We start from the raw sequence: 10,117 nt of genomic DNA, 5'->3' as shown, positions 1-10,117 counted from the left end.
GTAGGCCTGCACCACCACCTCAGGTACGAGATGATGTCCATATTCCTAAACTGAAATTGAATATTCCACCATTTGAGAGTAGATATGTTCCTGATATATATCTTACTTGGGAGTTAGAAACTGAACAACGATTTACATGTTTACAATATCCTGAGGAGAGACGAGTTGCTGCTGCCGTTTGTGCTTTCACTAGTTTTGCATGTGTATGGTGGTCTGAACATTGTAGATTATATCCTATTCCAACTACTTGGGCTGCTTTGAAAACTGCTATGCGTACGCGTTGGGTTCCACCATATTATCAACGTGAATTGCTTCAAAAATTGCAGCGTTTAAGACAAGGGAAAAATTCTGTAGAAGAATATTATCAGGAATTACAAATTGGCATGATTAGATGTGGTATTGTTCAGGAGAATGAAGCTATGCTTGCACGTTTTCTGGGTGGATTAAATAGAGAGATTCAGACCATTCTAGACTATAAGGATTATACTAATATCACTCGTTTATTCCATCTTGCTTGTAAAGCTGAACGTGAAGTGCAGGATCGACAAGCATTGGGGCGAACTAACTTTTCTGCAGGCCGACCTTCATCATGGACACCACGTGCATCTTCTACTTCAACTGCACCAGCACCTCCATCCGGTGCCACCTCCAGCCGTGATACAAGAAAACAGGCACAACCACCATTATCTGCCAAGAGCGCACCTGCGGGGCCTGCACAGCGTTCTTCTTCTTCCATGGCATCAACAGGGCACACAAGTGATATTATTTGTCGTCGTTGTAAGGGAGGAGGTCATTATGCGAGAGAATGCAAATCTCCGCGTGTGATGATTGCTACCGCGGATGGTGGATATGAGTCCGCTAGTGACTATGATGAGGAGACTTTGGCTCTTATTACACGTGAAGAACATGGTGGAGATGATTCTGATCATGAGACGCAATACATGGCTCCTGAAGACGCTGACAGGTATGAATGTTTAGTTGCTCAACGTGTTTTGAGTGTGCAGGTCACTCAAGCTGAGCAAAATCAGAGGCACAATTTGTTCCATACCAAGGGAATTGTGAAGGAACGTTCTGTGCGCGTCATCATAAACGGAGGGAGCTGCAACAACTTGGCTAGCATGGATATGGTGGAGAAGCTTTCTCTCACCACAAGACCACATCCACATCCTTACTACATCCAATGGTTCAACAACAGCGGCAAGGTTAAGGTAACACGTACTGTTCGTGTGCATTTTAGTATCTCTACATATGCTGATTATGTTGATTGTGATGTGGTACCTATGCAAGCATGTTCCTTATTACTTGGTAGACCATGGCAATTTGATAAAAATTCTGTACACCATGGTAGAAACAATCACTATACTCTTGTTCATAAGGATAAAAATATTACTTTGCTTCCTATGACTCCTGATTCCATTTTGAAAGATGATATTAATAGAGCTAATAAAGCACAACAGGAGAAGAATAAGAGTGAAAATCAGATTGTGGCAAAAGAATTTGAGCAACAAATGAAGCCTAATAATAAACCATCTAGTGTTGCTTCTGAAATTAAATTGAAAAGTGCATGTTTATTTGCCACCAAATCTGATATTGATGAGCTAGATTTCCGCAAATCTGTTTGCTATGCTTTTGTGTGCAAAGAGGCATTATTTTCATTCGAGGACGTGCCTTCCTCTTTGCCTCCTGCTGTCACTAACATTTTGCAGGAGTTCGCTGACGTTTTTCCACAAGACGTGCCACCGGGATTACCGCCTATTCGAGGGATTGAGCATCAGATTGACTTAATTCCCGGTGCTTCACTGCCAAACCGTGCACCATTCCGTACCAATCCAGAGGAGACGAAGGAGATTATGCGTCAAGTACAAGAGCTTCTCGACAAAGGTTATATACGCGAATCCCTTAGTCCTTGTGCTGTTCCTATTATTCTAGTGCCGAAAAAGGATGGTACATCACGTATGTGTGTTGATTGTAGAGGCATTAATAATATTACTATTCGTTATCGTCATCCTATTCCTAGGCTAGATGATATGCTTGATGAATTGAGTGGCTCTACAATATTCTCCAAAGTTGATTTGCGTAGTGGCTACCATCAAATTCGTATGAAATTGGGAGATGAATGGAAAACAGCATTTAAAACTAAGTTTGGATTATATGAGTGGTTAGTCATGCCTTTTGGGTTAACTAATGCACCTAGTACTTTCATGAGATTAATGAACGAAGTATTACGTGCTTTCATTGGACGATTTGTGGTAGTTTACTTTGATGACATATTGATTTATAGCAGATCTTTGGAAGAACATTTGGAACATTTACGTGCTGTTTTTATTGCTCTACGTGATGCACGTTTGTTTGGTAACCTTGGGAAGTGCACCTTTTGCACCGACCGAGTATCTTTTCTTGGCTATGTTGTTACTCCACAGGGAATTGAAGTTGATAAAGCCAAGATTGAAGCTATTGAGAGTTGGCCGCATCCCAAAACAGTCACACACGTGAGGAGTTTTCTTGGCCTCGCTGGATTCTATAGGCGTTTTGTGAGAGATTTCAGCACCATTGCTGCACCTCTCAATGAGCTTACAAAGAAAGATGTGCCTTTTCTTTGGGGTACCGCACAGGAAGAAGCCTTCACGGTATTGAAAGATAAGTTGACACATGCTCCTTTACTCCAACTTCCTGATTTTAATAAGACTTTTGAGCTTGAATGTGATGCTAGTGGAATTGGATTAGGCGGTGTGTTATTACAAGATGGCAAACCTGTTGCATACTTTTCTGAAAAATTGAGTGGGCCTAGTCTGAATTATTCTACTTATGATAAAGAATTATATGCTCTTGTTCGGACTTTAGAAACATGGCAACATTATTTATGGCCCAAAGAATTTGTTATACATTCTGATCATGAATCTTTGAAACATATTAGAAGTCAAGCTAAACTGAATCGTAGACATGCTAAATGGGTTGAATTCATTGAGACTTTTCCTTATGTCATTAAACACAAGAAGGGAAAAGAATATGTTATTGCTGATGCATTGTCTCGCCGCTATACTATGCTTTCACAACTTGACTTCAAAATATTTGGTTTGGAAACCATCAAAGATCAATATGTGCATGATGCTGATTTTAAAGATGTAATGCAGAATTGTAAAGAAGGAAGAATGTGGAACAAGTTTGTTGTTAACGATGGATTTGTGTTTCGAGCTAACAAGCTATGCATTCCAGCTAGCTCCGTTCGTCTTTTGTTGTTGCAGGAGGCGCATGGAGGAGGATTAATGGGACACTTTGGCATGAAGAAGACGGAGGACGTACTTGCTACACATTTCTTTTGGCCAAAGATGAGACGGGATGTTGAGCGTTTTATTGCTCGCTGCACTACATGTCAAAAAGCTAAGTCACGACTCAATCCTCATGGTTTATATATGCCTTTGCCTGTACCTAGTGTTCCTTGGGAGGATATATCTATGGACTTTGTTTTAGGTTTACCTCGAACAAAGAAGGGGAGGGATAGCATATTTGTTGTCGTGGATAGATTCTCGAAAATGGCACACTTTATACCATGTCATAAAAGCGATGATGCTGTTAATGTTGCTGATTTGTTCTTTCGTGAAATTATTCGCTTGCATGGTGTGCCAAATACTATTGTTTCAGATCGTGATACTAAATTTCTTAGCCACTTTTGGAGATGTTTATGGGCTAAGTTGGGGACTAAACTGCTTTTTAGTACTACTTGTCACCCCCAAACTGATGGACAAACTGAAGTAGTCAATAGAACATTGTCTACTATGCTTAGGGCTGTTTTCAAGAATAATAAGAAATTGTGGGAGGAATGCTTGCCTCATATTGAATTTGCTTATAATCGTTCATTGCATTCTACTACTAAGATGTGCCCTTTTGAAGTTGTGTATGGTTTCCTACCTCGTGCACCTATTGATTTGTTGCCTCTTCCATCTTCGGAGAAGGTTAATTTTGATGCTAAACAACATGCTGAATTGATTTTAAAAATGCATGAGTTAACTAAGGAAAACATTGAGCGTATGAATGCTAAATATAAACTTGCTGGAGATAAGGGTAGAAAACATGTTGTGTTTGCACCTGGAGATCTTGTTTGGTTACATTTGCGTAAGGATAGATTTCCTGATTTGCGCAAATCAAAGTTAATGCCACGTGCTGATGGTCCCTTTAAGGTGTTAGAGAAAATAAATGATAATGCATATAAACTTGAGCTGCCTGCAGATTTTGGGGTTAGTCCCACTTTTAACATTGCAGATTTGAAGCCTTATTTGGGTGAGGAAGATGAACTTCCGTCGAGGACGACTTCATTTCAAGAAGGGGAGGATGATGAGGACATCAATACAATTGTTACACCCACAGCCCCTGCTGCTATACATACTGGACCAATTACTAAAGCTCGTGCACGCCAACTAAATTACCAGGTACTTTCGTTTCTTGGTAATGATTCTAATATTCATGAGAATATGATGCTGCCTAAATTGGATACATTTGTTTTGCTTACAAATGAAGGGCCTAGCTTGGAGAAGGATGAACATTGGAGCAAGAACAAGCATGGAGATGATGGCATGCGCAAGGGGAACAAGAACGGAGTTACAAGTGACGATTTCAGGACTTTGAAGCCACCATAATGGGTGCATGAAGCCTTGGACGAAATATACAAGATGCCACTTCATAAATTTCGTCCCGAGGCTATTTTAGGTGCTGCGTCACCTTATTATTGGGCCAGGCCCATGTAATTTCGAAATACATAAGTATAGGCTATTTTTAGAGTCCGTATGTGTGGGGAAACAAGAGATAGGGTTGATTTCGGATCCCTCCACCAAGGGCCACGAAATTCCCCCCCCTCTTCCTCCATATATACAGCCCTTAGGGCATCGTTTAGACTTTGGGTTTTGTTTAGATTAAAAGTTCGCCATAGCTGCAACTTCGCGTACTTCGTTTGTGTTCAACGACCAGACAAAGGCGTCTCAGAACCCCACCTTGATCAATAAAGCTTTCATCTTATATTCGCAATATCCAGATTGCAATCTTAGTTTCTTGCTTGTTCTTCGTTTGCTCGCAGGAAACAGACCCTCGTGGTCAGGTTGATCGTGCTCCGGCGTGGTCAATAACCTCTCGGAGTTGGTTTAGCGATTGCTAAGGCGCGACGTCCTCGCACGTTCGTAGTCGGATCGTCAAAGTCGACTTCCACCAAAGCGATATCCATCATCTCATCGAAAGATCGGGACCCTCGCCTTTATCAAGTGGTATCAGATTTCCAGGTTGCTCGGTGAGATTTTACAGTTTTTCGTAGTTTAGATCGAGTCTGTTCTTCATACCTATAGTCCACGAAAAAGCCAAAAAAAAATTAGGGTTAGTTCGTCCCATCCGAACCAATCTGAGCCTTGCATAATCTTTTCTGTATTTGCTTTGTTGAATTTGCGGTTGCATCGTCGTGTTCAGTTGCTGGTCTTAGCGTCTAGTCTTTTAGAGTTTCGAGTTCTGTTCACAAGTTGTCACGCCGTCGCCGCACCATCATCATCGCCCCTGCCATCTACCACCACCGCTCCGAATCCGTATCCATATACCACCACCAATCCGCTGCCATATACCACCACCATATATCCACCACCAATCCGAGTTCCTTGCTTATTAGGTTTGTTTTCGGGATCCATCTAGATTCCGATTCGTGTTTCCTTGCCGGAGTCGGGTAGCCACGCTCCGTTTAGGCCCAAAATTTTTCGAAAACGCATTTTTCGAAAAAATTTCTGGCTATCCTATTTTTAGGTGTTTCTGAGTGTTTTGAGACAGGTGCCATTATAGGAAGTTTTTTTTGACCCGTTTCCAGTTTTTGGGTCCGGGCAGTCAAAAAAAAAAAAAAAATTGGTCAAAAAAATTTCGTGCCCATCCTGTCAGTTTGAGCTAAGAAGAGTTTTGAGACCCTCGCCATTATAGTGATTTTTCGCAAAAAAAAAAAAAGCAGCGCAAAACAAAAAAGAGCGCAAAAAAAAAATTCCAGAGTGTGCTTTTCCCTTGTTTACGTGCCGCGCCGTGATTTTGTTAGTGTTCTAGGCTCGCGTCTCTAGCACAGTCTAGCCTAGGACCAGCACAGTACCGTCGTTGAGCGTTTATTCAACTTTGCATCTCTGAATTGATTATTGCTGACCCTTTTTGCTACCATACTATAAGCCTTCCCAGCTCCACATACATCTACGTCGTGTGTTCGACTCTCCCTGGTAATCGCTCTATCCAAGCTTTGAGAGTTTTTGACTACAACGGTTGCTGATCACCGCCTGCTGCTGGGTAAGAACTGGTAAGAATTTGAGATTTGCTTGACGGATTTGTGATACACCACCACCACTTCTTAGTAGTCTGTAGGATCATATTCTTGTGTGTTTCTATTGCTGCTAACCATGCCAGGATCACAAGCCGACGAGATTGACTGGGAGAATTTATCAAACAAGGAGCTTCATGATAAGTTTCAGCAAATGATGACTGAACAGGTGCAAGATGTGCTGAACAATTTTGAAGAGGCCATGGAGAAGATCACTGGCCTTGAGAAGACGTTCGAAACAAAGCTCAATAACAGATTTAATGAATTGCTCGCGCGTCTTCCACCACCACCACCCGCTGCACCTAACGCACCTCTCCAACAACAACAACAACGACTACCTCCACGTCGTGAAATAGACCTTCGCCGAGCGAGCCGTGTTCCTCTTGCATTTGGCCAAACTGTTGGTGCTGCTGTTGATACTTCTGTGGCTCCTGCTACTGCTGTTGCTGGTACCCAGGAGGATGATGAGTATGCGGGCGATTATGAGGATGAGGTTGATCAAAATCAGATCTACGAGCAGCCACCAGCACCACCACCAGCAGGTCGACCTCAGGTATATATTCGTAATGGTAGGCCTGCACCACCACCACCTCAGGTACGAGATGATGTCCATATTCCTAAACTGAAATTGAATATTCCACCATTTGAGGGTAGATATGTTCCTGATATATATCTTACTTGGGAGTTAGAAACTGAACAACGATTTACATGTTTACAATATCCTGAGGAGAGACGAGTTGCTGCTGCTGTTTGTGCTTTCACTAGTTTTGCATGTGTATGGTGGTCTGAACATTGTAGATTATATCCTATTCCAACTACTTGGGCTGCTTTGAAAACCGCTATGCGTACGCGTTGGGTTCCACCATATTATCAACGTGAATTGCTTCAAAAATTGCAGCGTTTAAGACAAGGGAAAAATTCTGTAGAAGAATATTATCAGGAATTACAAACTGGCATGATTAGATGTGGTATTGTTGAGGAGAATGAAGCTATGCTTGCACGTTTTCTGGGTGGATTAAATAGAGAGATTCAGACCATTCTAGACTATAAGGAGTATACTAATATCACTCGTTTATTCCATCTTGCTTGTAAAGCTGAACGTGAAGTGGAGGATCGACAAGCATTGGGGCGAACTAACTTTTCTGCAGGACGACCTTCATCATGGACACCACGTGCATCTTCTACTTCAACTGCACCAGCACCTCCATCCGGTGCCACCTCCAGCCGTGATACAAGAAAACAGGCACAACCACCATTATCTGCCAAGAGCGCACCTGCGGGGCCTGCACAGCGTTCTTCTTCTTCCATGGCATCAACAGGGCACACAAGTGATATTATTTGTCGTCGTTGTAAGGGAGGAGGTCATTATGCGAGGGAATGCAAATCTCCGCGTGTGATGATTGCTACCGCGGATGGTGGATATGAGTCCGCTAGTGACTATGATGAGGAGACATTGGCTCTTATTACACGTGAAGAACATGGTGGAGATGATTCTGATCATGAGACGCAATAGATGGCTCCTGAAGACGCTGACAGGTATGAATGTTTAGTTGCTCAACGTGTTTTGAGTGTGCAGGTCACACAAGCTGAGCAAACTCAGAGGCACAATTTGTTCCATACCAAGGGAGTTGTGAAGGAACGTTCTGTGCGCGTCATAATAGACGGAGGGAGCTGCAACAACTTGGCTAGCATGGAGATGGTGGAGAAGCTTTCTCTCACCACAAGACCACATCCACATCCTTACTACATCCAATGGTTCAACAACAGCGGCAAGGTTAAGGTAACACGTACTGTTCGTGTGCATTTTAGTATCTCTACATATGCTGATTATGTTGATTGTGATGTGGTACCTATGCAAGCATGTTCCTTATTACTTGGTAGACCATGGCAATTTGATAAAAATTCTGTACACCATGGTAGAAACAATCACTATACTCTTGTTCATAAGGATAAAAATATTACTTTGCTTCCTATGACTCCTGATTCCATTTTGAAAGATGATATTAATAGAGCTAATAAAGCAAAACAGGAGACGAATAAGAGTGAAAATAAGATTGTGGCAAAAGAATTTGAGCAACAAATGAAACCTAATAATAAACCATCTAGTGTGATGAGGACATCAATACAATTGTTACACCCACAGCCCCTGCTGCTATACATACTGGACCAATTACTAGAGCTCGTGCACGCCAACTAAATTACCAGGTACTTTCGTTTCTTGGTAATGATTCTAATGTTCATGAGAATATGATGCTGCCTAAATTGGATACATTTGTTTTGCTTACAAATGAAGGGCCTAGCTTGGAGAAGGATGAACATTGGAGCAAGAACAAGCATGGAGATGATGGCATGCGCAAGGGGAACAATAACGGAGTTACAAGTGATGATTTCAGGACTTTGAAGCCACCATAATGGGTGCATGAAGCTTTGGACGAAATATACAAGATGCCACTTCATAAATTTCGTCCCAAGGCTATTTTAGGTGCTGCGTCACCTTATTATTGGGCCAGGCCCATGTAATTTCGAAATACATAAGTATAGGCTATTTTTAGAGTCCGTATGTGTGGGGAAACAAGAGATAGGGTTGATTTCGGACCCCTCCACCAAGGGCCACGAAATTCCCCCCTCTTCCTCCATATATACAGCCCTTAGGGCATCGTTTAGACTTTGGGTTTTGTTTAGATTAAAAAGTTCGCCATAGCTGCAACTTCGCGTACTTCGTTTGTGTTCAACGACCAGACAAAGGCGTCACAGAACCCCACCTTGATCAATAAAGCTTTCATCTTATATTCGCAATATCCAGATTGCAATCTCAGTTTCTTGCTTGTTCTTCGTTTGCTCGCAGGAAACAGACCCTCGTGGTCAGGTTGATCGTGCTCCGGCGTGGTCAATAACCTCTCGGAGTTGGTTTAGCGATTGCTAAGGCGCGACGTCCTCGCACATTCGTAGTCGGATCGTCAAAGTCGACTTCCACCAAAGCGATATCCATCATCTCATCGAAAGACGGGACACCTTTGCCTCTATCAAGTGGTATCAGATTTCCAGGTTGCTCAGTGAGATTTTACAGTTTTTCGTAGTTTAGATCGAGTCTGTTCTTCATACCTACAGTCCACGAAAAAGCCACACACAAAAAAAATTAGGGTTAGTTCATCATATCCGAACCAATCTGAGCCTTTGCATAATCTTTTTAGGGTTTTGCTTTGTTGAATTTGCAGTTGCATCGTCGGTCTAGTTGCTGGTCTTAGAGTCTAGTCTTTTAGAGTTTCGAGTTCTGGTCATAAGTTGTCACGCCGCCGCCGCACCATCATCATCGCCCCTGCCATCTACCACCACCGCTCCGAATTCGTATCCATATACCACCACCAATCCGTGCCCATATACCACCACCGATCCATATCCATATACTACCACCGCTACCACCACCGCTGCCATATACCACCACCATATATCCACCACCAATCCGAGTTCCTTGCTTATTAGGTTTATTTTCGGGATCCATCTAGATTCCGATTCGTGTTTCCTTGCCGGAGTAGGTTTCGGAAAAAAAAAGAGTCGGGTAGCCACGCTCCGTTTAGGCCCAAAATTTTTTGAAAACGCATTTTTCGAAAAATTTTCTGGCTATCCTATTTTTAGGTGTTTCTGAGTGTTTTGAGACAGGTGCCATTATAGGAAGTTTTTTTTGAACCGTTTCCAGTTTTTGGGTCCGGGCAGTCAAAAAAAAAAATTGGTCGAAAAATTTCGTGCCCATCCTGTCAGTTTGAGCTAGGAAGAGTTTTGAGATACTTGCCATTATAGTGATTT

Source organism: Triticum aestivum, chromosome 5A (genome assembly GCF_018294505.1).
Source record: "Triticum aestivum cultivar Chinese Spring chromosome 5A, IWGSC CS RefSeq v2.1, whole genome shotgun sequence".
NCBI classification, from domain to species: domain Eukaryota; kingdom Viridiplantae; phylum Streptophyta; class Magnoliopsida; order Poales; family Poaceae; genus Triticum; species Triticum aestivum.
Note: the sequence above shows the minus strand (reverse complement) of the source record.